The 14,480-nt window shown below is 43.0% G+C and overlaps 1 long non-coding RNA gene across 23 annotated transcripts in view; it reads left to right on the top strand.

Annotated features, from left to right (window-relative positions):
• The window catches only part of LOC138918318 (uncharacterized), a 64,481-nt gene that overhangs the window by 15,814 nt on the left and 34,187 nt on the right, over positions 1-14,480 (top strand). For 4 of the 23 annotated variants that reach the window (XR_011427544.1, XR_011427527.1, XR_011427526.1 and 1 more), the window contains exons 4-6: positions 7,582-7,676; positions 9,677-10,157; positions 12,016-12,221. The exons of 3 other annotated variants lie outside the window; for them this stretch is intronic. This is a non-coding gene — a long non-coding RNA (uncharacterized lncRNA). Of the gene's footprint in view, positions 1-3,976; positions 4,450-5,288; positions 5,342-6,153; positions 6,207-7,581; positions 7,677-9,676; positions 10,158-12,015; positions 12,222-14,480 lie in introns of all 23 variants that reach the window. 16 more of the 23 variants (XR_011427533.1, XR_011427545.1, XR_011427529.1 and 13 more) reach the window with 9 other exon arrangements.

Below are 14,480 nucleotides of genomic sequence, written 5' to 3'. Positions count from 1 at the left end.
CACTAGTAAAGGCAACACTATGGAAGCTTATGAAATAGATATCAAGGGAAATACTTGATAATAATAAAAATATTTAGTTTTAGGAAGCAGTATGATAGGCTCTGATATGGTTGCACTTATGAGTACAGGACTTTCATAGGAAGGAAAGAAATGGAAATTCACTGAATGTCTGTGTTTTGTCATGCGTCACTAAATACCTTCGATTACATTATAGCATTGGAAACTAGGAAGCAGAAATGTTAAATAGCTTGTTGTAGGCCACACAGTAATAAATGACAGAACTAGGACTTAAACTCCATCTTCTAATTACACATCCATTATTCTTGTCACATCAATACCACTTTATCCTGAGCTAGTACTCAAAATATGATAGTGCTTAAACTATTTGCTTAAGCATTTCTTAGGATTTCTGATCAAGGCCAATTCAAATTCCAATTTCAAGGCTAATGAATAAGAAAGTGACCTTTAAAAGGAAAAAAATACGTAAAACATATACATGCATTCCGGGTGGCATTATGAATCTTCAGACTTTCGAGATTCTTTGTGTCTCATGTAAGGATGAAAAAAGTTATCTATTGCTGTATAACAAACCACAACAAAGTGGAGTAGCTTGAAACAGTAACTTATTCTTGTCTCTTATTGTTCTGTGGATTGGCTGGGATTCGCTGGGCAGTTCTTGCTTGGGGTTTCCTAGGAAGTACAGTCAGATGTCATCTTGGGCTGAAATCGTCTTTGCCTCTATTGTGCTGGATGTCAAGATGGTTCATTTCTGTGTTTGCTGAGGATGCTGGCTGTTATCTTATTCGGGGCTGCCAACTGGAGGGCCTGCATGTGGCCTCTTCATGTGACTTGGGCATCTCTCAGAGTGGTGGCTGGGTTCCAAAAGAAAGCATCCCAAGAGGAAATATTCCAAAAGACCAGGCTTCTTACAGCCTAGCCTCAGAAGTCCCAGAAAGTCACCTCCACAGCATCCTATTGGTTGAGCCAGTCACTGAGGCCTAGGGGGAGGGATGTAGACTCCATCTTTTGATATGAGAAGCAGCAGGCAATAAGGGAGGGAGGGAGACTGCCCATGTCACCTTAGTCTTTAGCCTCCCGTCTGGCATCTCTACTTTACCCAACTGAGTTAGAAGGGGAAATAGGTGATACAACTACAATAACACAAATTATTGTGTGGTGTTTCTCGATCTCTTTGGCACCCTCTCTTTCTCTGGAAACACAGCACTTCTTGAATGGATGGATAAATGAGTCTCTCCCTTTTCCTCTCTACTCCTTTTTTGCCTCCTCACCTTTCTTTTCTTCCTTTTAACTGCAGATGAAAGGTTAAAAAAATGTTTTAAGCAGCAACATACTCTAATTAGTAAATCTTATTGTTAGTTTCTACTCAGATCTCCCATTTGATGTCTACCTGCCTGATTCAGTCATCGTCCTATCAGGGAAGGTGATAAGAACACAAGCAAAGGAGAGAAGAGAGGGAAAAATGGGAAAGCAAAAGTAGATTATCAAGGGAAGAAGGAAAATATAAATGGGAAGGGAAATAAATCAGGAGCACTGAACACCGTTAAGCCCAAATGGCTGAAAAGACAAAGGGAAAGAAGCAAATTTTTCCCTTATGATGCTGCATCCATCCTTCCTTCCTTTCCAATCCATGGCCGCCATCGCCAGCGTAGTCTAACCTTATTTCTTAATGCCTGAATTTTTGCTATATCATCTTACCTAATCTCCCTGCCTAGTTTTTACCCCTTAGAAATCACCAAAAATGGGGCCAGCCCAGTGGTGTAGAGGTTAAGTTTGTGTGCTCCTCTTTGGCGGCCTGGGGTTTGTAGGTTCCCATTCTGGCACAGACCTATACACTGCTTATCAGGCCATGCTGTGGCAGGTGAGCCACGGATGAAATGGAGGAAGATGGGCACGGGTGTTAGCTCAGGGCCAATCTTCCTCCAAGAAAAGAGAAAGAAATAAAATAGATCATCAAAAACACTCCTTTCCTCCTGGTGCTCTCAATTACAAAAAAAGAAAAGAGAACACTAAATGACTTCTGAAGGATTAAGTCCAATATAAACATTTTAAGAATTTTCATAATCTGACCTAACTTTTCTTGCCACTCTTGTTTCTCAAGTCTCCCATATGTGAAACTCTTTACTCAGCCAGAGCACTCTACTCAATGTATCCAAATACACAGAAAAATGAGACTAGATCTCACTATTACATCATGAAAAATACAAAACTTGAATCAAGGAAAATAACAGACAACAAAAATATTACATTACAGAAAGCAGTGTGGTGACATTATAAGCTTATAATTATAGCGGCTATGGTCCAGCTCACTTCTCACGAATACAGCCTTCTCCTTTTGTCTTCTGTCCTTTGCTCTAAGGATCCTATCACCAGGAGCATTCCCCGCCGCTCTCTGCCTTCCTAAATCCTGTCTCATCAGGACCCACAATATTAACTGACTAATTTGGAAGAAGTGTGATTAACAGAATTATTCTGGACCTGAAGTCCCTTGTTAACACTACAGCATCAGATTTGATTCTCGATGGACACCAAGTCACTCAAATTCCATCTCAGTTTTACTCTGTAGATTTGTTCAGTATACGGTTGATTAAAGGACCATTCACCCCAGTTTGGTAGATAATTCAACCAGCCTCCAATCCAAAGTTTGTATAACTTTGATTTGTAGTAATTACAAACAGTAATTACAGAAACAGTTAAAACATTCATTGCTAATATTGTAACTCTTTGGGAACCTCATATAAATGCAGTTTTAAAAAAACAGGATATTTGAAGATAGTAACATACACCGTGATTAACAAGATTTTGTGGTGAGAGTAGTTTATTGTCAGGTATAATTAAAGCTGTAGATGCTATTCTGAAAGTACAGACTTTAGGGGGCAAGGGAAGAGAGTTTTTGAAGCAAAGTACAAATTAGGAATAATTACAATGATGGTTATGGAATGTCAACATCCATTTCATCATGATGAGCTCAATCTCCTTCAAAATTCACTTGAGTCCGGGAAAGCATTAGTGTAAGACAAAAGGCAGCTTTGGGAAAAATACCTTTGAAGTATTAAGGAGTAGAGTGATTGGCAGTCAGCAAACATAAAAATGGACGAAAGAGTAAATGTCTTGATCACCCACGGAAAGTGTACACTTCAAGTATCTTATTAAAAAACCAGTTTTCTTTTTCATGTCCAATGTTGAATGCACCTGCAATTGTTGGTTTTTAATCTATTTTGATCCCCAAACTGGATATAACTAAATGTTTTATGGGAGTCTATAAAGGTGATGAAATTATAAAGAAAAGTAAGTGAAAGATTATCAGACAGGAGAGTGGAGGCTTCTGGGGTGATATCAACATTGTATGATTTGACATGAGTGGTGGGTCTGTGGGTGCTCACTTCATTCTCCTTGTTTATGGTTTATGCGTGTTGCTGTTTACAAAGCAGTGTGTAGAAAATCCGCTGACACTAATACCTTCGACAGTTCATTAGCCCAAGGGTGTCTGTTATGCTTTAACCAGGGCTTTGCTCACGTTCCCTTTGGCCCACATGAAGCCAGTTGTGCATTAAGAGATGACACAAACATGTCTTGAAACAAGAGATTTCTTCTTGTTTTCTAGAAGAAATAGCGAAGCTGGTCTAGCGCTTGGTGATATTTCCAAACAGTCCTTTTGTGAATGGCCATGAGAAGATGTCCTTCTTCAGCCAAGGATGAAGTCTTATACTTTGTATTATTTAAAGTACCTGATGCCATGCTACACAACTAGTGTGTGTGCATCCATTCATCTGACAGATATTTATTGACTCACCTACCAGCTGACTCCCTGGGGAGCCAGAGCAGTTTGCCAACTAATATGGTTAATTGGGATTTGATAAGTGCTATAAAGACACCAGAGATTCAGCAGTTTCTCCCAGCTTTCGAACTTATTTTGGCTAATGGATATCACTCCCACTCCCATTTCAATCTTACACAGGGATGCTAGAAGAGGATTGAGCAGTCAGAAGGTGGAAACTTAATAAAAATTGAAAGTCAGAGACGGGAGGGAATGAAAGCAGCAGAGGAAGAAGGAGGCAGAGACTGGACGGCCAGCAAGGCCTCAGTGCCCTGCACAGTTTAAGCCGAGCCAGGTATTCTTCCTGTTTCCTTGCTTGATCTTTGCTTGATCCTCCCTCTTGCCGACGCCCTCACCTGGAGGAGTCAAGCCCAGCACAGATGCCACTGAGACAGGTCAAAGCCAGGGAAAGGTCCTGGGATCAAAACTTGGCTAAGTATGATCCAAACTTCCAAGCAGTCAGAAGTAAAAAGAGCCAGAAGATAAACCTAACCCATTTTTGAAGGGGTGCCAAAGGTGAAAAGCAGGAAAACCAAAATTACTCATCAAGTCTAAAGGGGGAGCACAGAGCCAGAAGCTGAGAGGAGAAGAGGAGTCAAGCAAGTCAGTGCCAGGTAAAAACAGAAATAGAGAGTTGAAAAAAAAAAAAACAAAGCAAAGCAAAATGAAGGGTCCAAGACAATAATTGGGAGCATTCCTTGGGGTTTGATAATGGATTTTATGGGTTAGCTTAAGTTAAAAGCAAAAGATGTGAGCGGGTACCTTACTTCCTTCTGACATTATCTCCCACCTTATCAACAGTCCATTGTTACCAAGGCATTAACAACACTTACCAAACAAAGTCTAGAAGCCCTTTGGGCAGTCTTGCTAAAAACCATCTTAGTCTAGACTGATTTGGCCTTGAGGATGACCACATCTCCTCAGGACAGTTCTCCCTGGATTCCTTCATTGGCTGTTTTGGGAAATGACGCACTTGGACAAATGGTCTACCTAAATGAATGATTCAGGTCTGAGCAGCATGAGACACTGGCAGATAGGAATGCCTCCCTTAGCAGCAGAAAATTCAGCACTTACCACGTCCCATGCGGCATGCTCTCCCAGAATACTTTTAATATGATATCCCAGTGTATTTAACATTTTAAAATTACTCCATTTGGTTAAAATCAATTAGATTTTTTTGAGGATCTTGGTCTTTCTCCAGCCCAGTTTAAACCATAATTTCCTGAAGACTAGGATTATCTCGCCATGTTCTTTTTCACGTCCCCGTCGTTTCTAGTCAAGCCTCAAAACATGAAGTCTGCACTGTGGGTTCATAGCACCTCAGAGATCATCTCGATTCTCCCCATCCCACAGTGGGAAAGTGACCTCAGTCAACGTGGAGTAGAGTGTTTAGTATCAGCCTTAAAATAAGTGTTTTCTTTTTTATTGTCTTTTCTTCCTGTCTGCTTTTCAGAGTAGAAGCAACAGTAATTTAAACTTTTCTGCTATGTGACCTACACTCCACAGGTACCTTATAATAGCTGAGCCAGGGCTTAACAAAGGAATTGGGTGTGTGTGGTATTTGTGTGAGCATGTGCTTGGGTGTGTGTGGTATTTGTGTGAGCATGTGCTTGTGTGTGTGTGTGTGTCACAATCTGATTGCCAATGTGGGATGGGAGATGGGAAAGAATGTTTAGGCACTTGTGTATTTATATCAAAGAGATGGTAGGACCCACAAAAAAGAATTCATTTTTTGTGATGTTAATGTTATATTTTGGGGGGAGGTTTTGGGGGAGGAAGATTTGCTTCTAAGGGGTGGACTCATATCTCTGTGTGGGGAGGCTCAGTTATAACGACAACTGAAGTCTCTCCTGGCGTCGGGATATTTCATTCTCATAGGGAGAAATGCAATGCTCATCCCTCCTCCCTCACACCCCCCCCACCACTTCCTTGGTGCCCTTCCAAGGTAGGGCCCTTGGTGCTGGCTGCTCAGTCCTCCCCCAGGGGTGGCTTTCCAAGGCCAAGAGGGCCAGAGAGGGCTGCTGCCAGAGATGCTTCTGTTCTGGCTCCTCACTCCCCTTCCTGTCTGCTGGGGCTTTTGGTGGCAGCACCTAGTCCTGACGGGGTTAGAGTACCACCCTGGAGCGGATGGTGTGTGCACCAGCAAGCATCCAGTCAATTCATGAGTTATCCTCTGCATGAGCTGGGCTGTGATGTGCCGTTATCTTCCTGCTCCCATTGTACACTTCACACACCAGCTTTCTCTCCAGACAGTTGTTTGATCACTAACTACTTCGAATATCATGACCATAGGCTCATTTATTTTTTTCGTTTTAAAGGATGGTGCTGGTGTGCACAGGGAGCAGCCACGTCAATTCACACATTTGCCAAGGTATCCGATTGTGAGCTGCCTGTCAAGGTGCTGACTTTAATAAAAGCTTATTACCGTGAGCATTATTTAGCATTTATGTGGCTCCTCACAATTGTTTACCCATTATTTCTCAGCGCTCCCCTGTCCAGGTGATCAGTGTTAGCAACTCACATTGTAGAGGCAATAAATCCGGGGTCCTGGAGAGGTTTTAGTAATATCCCCAAAAGGACACAAAGTGAATAACCACAGAACAGTGACTTTCCTGGAACCTCTTCAAAATGGCCTGGACCCCTCTCCCTCTAGCATATTTGGCGAGTTCACTCATTCCATCATCTGGTTTGCAGACCTGCACAGGGTGGGCTCTTCTCGCAGATTGCAGCTCAGATACCCTGGGGCCTTCCCTGGTGACCTTATCTACAACAGCATCCCCTCCCCAAGGCTCTATCACATTCCTGTGTTTATGGACTCCACAGAGCTTAGTGCCACCTGAAGTTATCTGTTTATGTGAAGTTGTGTGTCTTTGTGTTTGTTGTCTGTCTGCACCATTCAGGAAGGTCATCACTATGAAAATAGCAGTCTTGCCTGGGTTGTTCATTGCTGTGTCCATCCTCTTTGTTGAAAGCACCTGTCATTACAGTAGGCACTCAATAATGCTTGTTGAGAGAATGACAAAGACAGACCCTGTAAATACTGTTACTCACACGTCATTTTCTTTGCCTTTTCACCTCTTTCTGGATTTTCTGGCCATAGTCACACATACAGTCAGTTATTCTCAATTACGCTGGAGCTAATGATCCAGGCTGTGGATGGCCCAGGTCCTTGGCTTCCTTCCCTCTCTGGCTTCCTCTCCTCTGGAGATTCCTCCAGATCTTTCGGTCTTTTCTGGCCTTAGTTGAGAGGGGTCGAGAGGAGAGTAGGGCAATGAAAGTCCTATTAGACAATTTTGCAAGTTCTAATAGCTTTTGACAGGTACAAAGTTGAAAAGATTGATCTTAAGATTTATTTTTTACCTTATTTGTGGATTTAAAAAAAATGCCTCTGTTTTATATATGCAGTACAGTGAAAAGTGCTTTGAAGAAGTTAAAAGCACTGTATAAATGTAAGAGAGAATTATGTATGCATGTAGTCCCATTAACCTTGGTAATTGAGACTTGGTTGTAGATTTAAAATATAATTAGTTTTGATAGAACAGTAGCTCACACTTTTCTAATGGGTAGAGCCAGACAAGGCTTAGAAAACGTGCCTTTGGTAGATTTTATTTTTGAGCCATCAAATCAAGACAAAGCTTACAATCCCTTCAGAGGCTAAAAGGGTGGCGGTAGTGGTGATTTCTCATCAACAAGTCAGAATAGGCAAATGGTCTTAAATGATTGAATTTTCTTGCTTCAAATTTCAGGACAATGAGAATACAGTTTCCTCCAAAAAAATCTTAGGCTGATCTTGGAAGAAAGACCCCCTGGATCATCTAAAAATAAAGTTTTCTATTTAAAGGTTGGTTTTAATGCTCGTTATAGCCCTATGTGCTACCAGAAAATGGTTTGCCTTTTTGTTTTAAACATAAGGAATCAATGTAATGCCTTATGCCTGATAACCTGTGCTGTTGTATTTGGTCCTCCCTACAACTCTGTCCATAGATATTATTGTTGCCACTTTATAGATGAAAAAACGGAAGCAAAACCATTAAGTGCCTTCCCCAAGGTCTTAAAAGAAGTCACCAAGAAGGTGGTGTGGCTCAAGTCTCCTGACTCCAGTTTACTATTCCCCACAATAATGTTGGAAAACCACATTGGAAGGGGAAGACTCATTCCAAGTACTGCTGTCACACCAGCAAGCTTCAAAGGTCAGGCAGATATTTTACTTTACGGTTAAATTGGCCACGTTTGCTCAGTGTGTACTATATCCCAGGCCCTGTGCTTTGCCGTGGGAGGATTCAGAGAGAGTAAAGGATTTCAGTGGAATTCAGTAGAGTAGAGGATTTCAGAGAAAGTAAAAGACGGATTAGACTTTCCTGGCTCTTACAAGCTGGTGGGAATGGGAGACACATACATACAAACGTGGAAGGGCAAGGGGGACAGTGCACTAAGAGAGATACACAGCTCTGTGGGAGCAGGGGAGGAGCAGTCTCTGAACACGTTCCAGGAAAGAGGTCACCTTCCATGCCAAGATGAACTTTGCATGAATAAAGATTTAAGTGAGGACAGATTGAGAAGAGTGAAGAGGAGAATGGGGTGTCGACCAAATTTCATCCACCTGCAATTTTACCTACTCAAATTTTATCTACCACGGCAAGAAGTTAGTGTCTAATATTTTAAAATTACTTTTAAATACAAGTATTTGCGTATTAGTTATATAAATAGGGGTAAACACCAGAACAACTATGATAGAAACGGCTCAAGTGGTTTCCATGGGGAATGGAACTGGAGGGATCGGAAGGATTGGGGTTGTGAGGTGGGGGAGGGCCTGCCATGGTTCTTTATAAAGCCTTCAGTACTATTTGGTTTTAAAGGCACAGGTATGGATTCCTTAGATAAATATTAATTTTTAAGTGAGCCTTAAAGAATGAGTAAGGTTACTCCAAGGAGAGGGAGGAGGTGGGTATTTATAGCAGAGGACCCAACATTAACAGAGATAGGCGGCAGGAGAGCAGAGGGAAGAGCAGGTAACCCATTAGGATGACTGTGGAACACACCTCCCTGCGTGGGGACACATGAGCTGGTGCTTGATTGCAGAAGGCCTTGGATAGAAGGGCGCGCACAGACACACACACACACTCATGTGGTTGTCGGCAGGAAAGCAATACAGGGTATTGGGCAAAGGGGTGATATGCTCAGAACTGAGCTTTACGTACAGCAGTGGTTCTCACCTTGGAGATTACCTTGCTTGTTAAAATTGCTGGGCCCCACATCAAAGTTTCTTCTTGAGTAGGTCCAGAGTGAGGCCCGAGAATCTGCATTTCTAATAAGTTCCCAGGCAATGCTAATGCTGCTGGTCTGGGAACCACAATTTGAGAAGCAATAATAGAGTAATCTAGCAACAAGGAGAAGTCGAGACTAGAGTAGTGGGAGAATGAAGGTCAAGGGACAGTTCCACTAGGACAGAGCAGAAGGAATGGGGCCCTGATGGGGAGTGACGGTGAGAAAGTCCAGAACAGCAATCAAGAGAACAGACTGACTGCTTCAAAGGATAGAGGACCATTGGGCCATGTTCTGGGTCACACCAAATCACAAATCACTGTTAAATCTCCAGTGCTTGGGCCAAGTATGCCAAGAAGCACCTGAAATTCATTTTTAAAGCAGCAATCCTGTCTAGAAATTAAGCTGTGAGTTTTACCTTACTTTCCTTCTTCCCCATCTCTAACCTCATTCTAGTGCAATTTAGGTTACAAAAGCATCTTCCAGGGAGAGCATTCATATCTGCACGTGGTCAGAAAGTGTATCTGTCTGTATATATAAAATCGTATTAAAGCTGGTTTCCTTATTATTTCATTTTAGAACATCCCTGTAGCTAAATGGTGTTCAAAGTAAACATGGAGAACAGAAAGCATCCATCTCTACCTAGTGGGGCAAAAAATGACTGAATTCCCATACCATATAAATACCCCATGAAAACACAGAGGAATCCTTGTTCCACCCAGCATTCACTGAGTATCTGCCTCGTGGCAAGCACTGCGGATGTGCTTGGAAACAAAGATAAATAAAACGTGGGCCCACTCCCAGCAGTTCAACATCTAGCAGTCTTTGTCCCATGCTCTTAAATCTTGCTAAGGATTGGGTTTTGTTTGTAATAGAAATTCTAAAGCAGGGACAGAAGAAGTTATCTTTCCTAAATTGCCCACCTCTGTTGTCTAATTATTCCACTGAGGAAAACACTTGGTCCTGGTCTTGGTCCTTCGCTGAGCTCAGATATGTTTTGCTGACACACAGAGTCTGGGCAGCGTCCAGCCCCCCGTTTACTCCCTGGTCTTTAAGTCTAGTAAGTATTTTATCATTTACACCTTTCGATGTCCAAAGAGAGTGTTGCTCGGGGTTTAAAACATGTAATTTCCTTTACTACTTCCCCAAATAACGGGGTCATTTCAGGACCAGGACAGTTTGGCACTGGGACGTGTTTCCCAGCAGTACTAATAGTTCGAGAGAGGAGCAAGTGTCTTCACATCTGCAGGTCTGGGTGCCGAACTTTCTATTGTCAGTGAGAATCATGTCCCAGTGAAAATGTAGAAGTGAACCAACCCTCACAGGGATAAGGTGACAGGGAGTGGTGTTTACTTGAGTCAGAGAGTAACTGAAAATGACTTCTGCAGCTGGAATGAAACAAAGGGTTGAAGGTCAACTTCCTCTTTGATTTTGGCTAGTCAGCAGTTCAAGCAGCCTTTTCAAATGTTTCATGTCTGCTGACTTGTCCAACTCTATAAAAGACCCCACATCTTGCACCAACCTGTACCTCTTGGGCACTGGAGCGAAACAAAAGGAAAAATGTTCCATCTTATTAGAATTAATGAAGTCATGCCACTCACATCCGTCCACGTTACTCCACTTTGGTCACCACCATTGTGGTCCATCCTGCCATCATTTCTTTCGTAGATTACTGCAGTGGCCTTCTCACTGGTCTCTCACATCCTGTTTACCCCATCCAAAGCATTCTTCACATTAAATCACTGTAATTCATTAATTCACAGTATTAATTCACAGTAATCTTTTGGAAACTCAAATAATACAACTAAAATCTGAATACCCTACACATATAAATAAATCCTAACTTAAAAATTTCCCCTGGCTCCCCATTGCTCCAAAGACTTAACTAGTTGATTTGGCCCAGAGAACTCTGCTTAATCTGTGCCTCCCACGCTTTTCCCTCTTCTTGTTGCATCACATTCCTCCCTCCTCACTCTCTCTGCTCTCATCACCCAGATTCCTCTGCCTGGAACACTTCTCCCTCCCTGCTTTGCCAAGTTGTCTCCTACTCACCTTTTACCTCTTAAGCCTTATCAGCTCCTGAGGGGTGGGTGAGGAAGACCCTCTTCTCCTTGGTTAGGCCCAATCCCCATGTTTTAAACTCCCTTGGCACCGACAACCAGCTCATGAACCCTTCATAGAATGTAACATGGGACATTTACACAATCTTGTATAATTAATTTCTGCCTGATCTCCCCTCTAGACTGTAAGATCCATGAAGGCAGGGACTCTACCTTTTTGCTTACCATTGTATTCCAGAGCCTGGCATAGTGTCTGGCACATGTTAGGTACTAAATAAATTCATTCTGAAGGAAGGAAGAATGAATGAGTGGTAAATTGATACTTCTAAAATAATAAAGAGGAGGCCTAGCATTTTAAATGAGTGATAATAATGGGTAGCACATATTAAACTTCTAGTGTCAGGTAAACACTGTTTGAAACTCTTTACTCATTCATTCCAGTTCCGAGGACCAACCCTATCAGTACACATCAGTATCTGCGCATAATAGATGAGATCTGAGACTCAGGCTACTTGTGCAAGGCCAGGCAGCCAGTGTAAGGTGAAGCCTTAACAGTTGTCAATATTGTTACTCTATTTATTACTATTCTCACCTTGGTGGAGTTCCTAAGAGTGCCATCGTCAAAGGGGGTGGTGTTGGGCAGGCACAGCCCTGCCCCCAGGCCTCTGAGCGCCTTCTAAGGCTGGGCCTGGAGTGAGAGTTTGGGGGCCCCGGGGCTGTGAGGGCCTGCCCACCGTAATGGAAATGGCAGATGGAGGAAAGGATCCTTCAGGCTGGGCAGTGGGGAAGGTCACTCAGGCATCCAGAAACCTTCCTCAGAACCTGTCTTTGAATTAAATCTCAACTCATATCTTCCAGAAGCCTGAGGTGAGATGTCTGGCCATGTTGCTGGTGCCGTCGCCCTCAAGAAGCCAAACAGGCTCTCAGAGTCTCTCAGGCCCTGCCCCCAGACGTGGCCCCGCCCCAGAGCATGCTGGGCAGGACCTCCCCATAGATCCCTCCTATTGCCAATGTATTCCTCCAGAGGATTCTGAGCTCTGCTTGGTGTTTCCAGCTGTGATGAGGTAAATGTAGTCTTGGTCCTCTGGAAAAGTAGATAATTAAGGCAGATAGTCCACACATGTGAAAGTGTTGTGACTTGGAAAGGGCGGGCAGATCCCAGGTTGGGAGGATTAAGGAAAGCATTGAGTGAAACCTTTCAGTATGGTGGGAAGGAAGGAGGAAAGAAGAGATGGAGGATCTCATTTTGGTTTTGGTTTTGTTTTGTTTTGAAGTTTTTATGAAGAAAAGTTCCCATCTGATGACTTCTCTGTTTCCCTCTGGTGGTCCAGCACATATGATCAATGAGCGGGGAGTGTGGACAAGGTGTAGGAAAGTGGAATTGTTTTGAGAACTTAGGCAAGCGAGTTGACTGAGAAAACAATCACAGAAGCTCCCCCGAGACAGGGCCTCTGTTTGTTGCCTCCACTGGGTGTCCCAAGTGCTTGGAAGAGCATCTGGCACATGGTAACACATGAGGAATGACTGGATTCTGAGGCAGTGGTGGAGCTGAGCAACAAATGTAGAACAGAAGTTTATGGGGCACAAACACACTTGTGTGATTTTATCCAAGAGGAAGCAGGCCCTTATTTGAAGGCAGTTCTAAAAAAGGCAGAGTTGGATTTTGCTAGACAGGACGAATGAAAGAAGGGGGTAGGCTGTTTAGAGCAGAGCAGTATATTTAGGTTTAGGATTAAGTGATGCCCCATGAAGTTTTCCTTGGAGAGGGAGGAAATGAAGACAAAGGTTGTCAGGTGAGCAGGGGAAAGTATAGAGTGGCTTGTAGTTCCTGAATAGGTTGAGGAATTAGCATGCTGAGGGCATAAGCTGAGTGGATAAAGGGAGGAATGTCAGACTGTATTTTTTCAGAACACACAAGTGTTGCTGGTGATAAGTTCTAGGATATGGCCGTAACTGAACTGGAATGAAGGTAAAGGACTCTAAGATGAGAAGGAGCAGACAGTGAGAGATCAGATCATTGGATGGTCTATCCGCATGGATGTTGGGGCCTCTGATTGATTCCTTCCACTTTGAGTTCCTTTCCTGTCCTCCACAGAATTGGCATTTCCTCTAACTCTAACCTTCAGTCCATGGCATGACTCTGGACAAGAAGGCAGAAATGGGGTGGTGAGAGAGAGGGCTGAAGTAGACATCCGTTTTGTTTTTGTTTTTATTTTGACACTCAGCATTCACTCACCTTCTAAAAATAGTCCTTCTTTTGCCCTCTGGGGATCTAACCCCGTTGTCAGTTTCAGTCCATGTCAAGTGGAGTTGTTTATCACTAACGCTCTTACTTTAAAGGAGGGCATTGAAGTCAGGCTTGGCCAAAAAGATTGGTCCATGCTTTTGGCAACAGCGTTTGGTCAGGGATGGGCATGTGACCCAACTGGAGACAATAAGGCACAGTGGGACTTTTGAAGGGACTAGTGGGAGAAACAACCCATTTTTGGCTGTGCTTTTAGTTTGGAAGATGTAGCTGTGAACTTGCCAGACAGACTTACAAGGTAGCCAGTCCAGAATCTAGAGCAGAGAAATGGATAGAAACTGAAACTTGATGACGTCAGCTGAGCCCCAATATGAATCCTCCTGCCTGAGGGCAGCCTTACTCCCAGACCTTTTTCAGGTGCCTGAGTCAACAGATCCTGTTTTTAAAGTCAGTTGAATTGTACTTGCCATCATTTACATCCAAAGAATCCCTCACAGCGTAAGGGGGCTCTCCATCCCTGGCTCCCTCTTCTGTGCTAGCACTCTGAATATATATTACCTTCTCTGCCCTTCAGGTCGTGCCCTTCTATAAAAGAGGGTAAAGAAACCTACTTCAAAGCATTGTAAAGTTTAAATGGGATAATATACATAAAAAGCATAAATTTGTTTCACAAGATTGAAGTACAATAAGCAGTACTTAATTTTTCTAAATTAAATTAAATCTGGCTCAAAGACCCCATTTTAAAGGATAGGAAGATATACAATAGTAGTCATTAATGGGAGCTTTTTGCCTATTTAGTTAAGTATTCACCATCAAATATGTAGGTAAGAGCCTGTGATCTTGAGTCCATCTCGGTTGCCCCTGGGATTTTCATTGCCCAAGCCCTTCAGGCCCATTGAAAGGCCAGTGGCTGCACAGCCTCTGTGCTAAGTGTGAGCAATGCCGTGTCTTGCGACAGCTCTCAAGATGATGGGGCTTGATGATTAGTCATCTCAGCATCATCACTTCATCCCTTAAAACATTGTGCTGTCTCCTAGAGGACTTCCACACAGAACCCGTCCACCTAAGGGACTCGTGT

Source organism: Equus caballus, chromosome 17 (genome assembly GCF_041296265.1).
Source record: "Equus caballus isolate H_3958 breed thoroughbred chromosome 17, TB-T2T, whole genome shotgun sequence".
Taxonomy (NCBI): domain Eukaryota; kingdom Metazoa; phylum Chordata; class Mammalia; order Perissodactyla; family Equidae; genus Equus; species Equus caballus.
The sequence above is the reverse complement of the archived record's forward strand: the minus strand, read 5'-3'. Positions and strand labels throughout refer to the sequence as shown.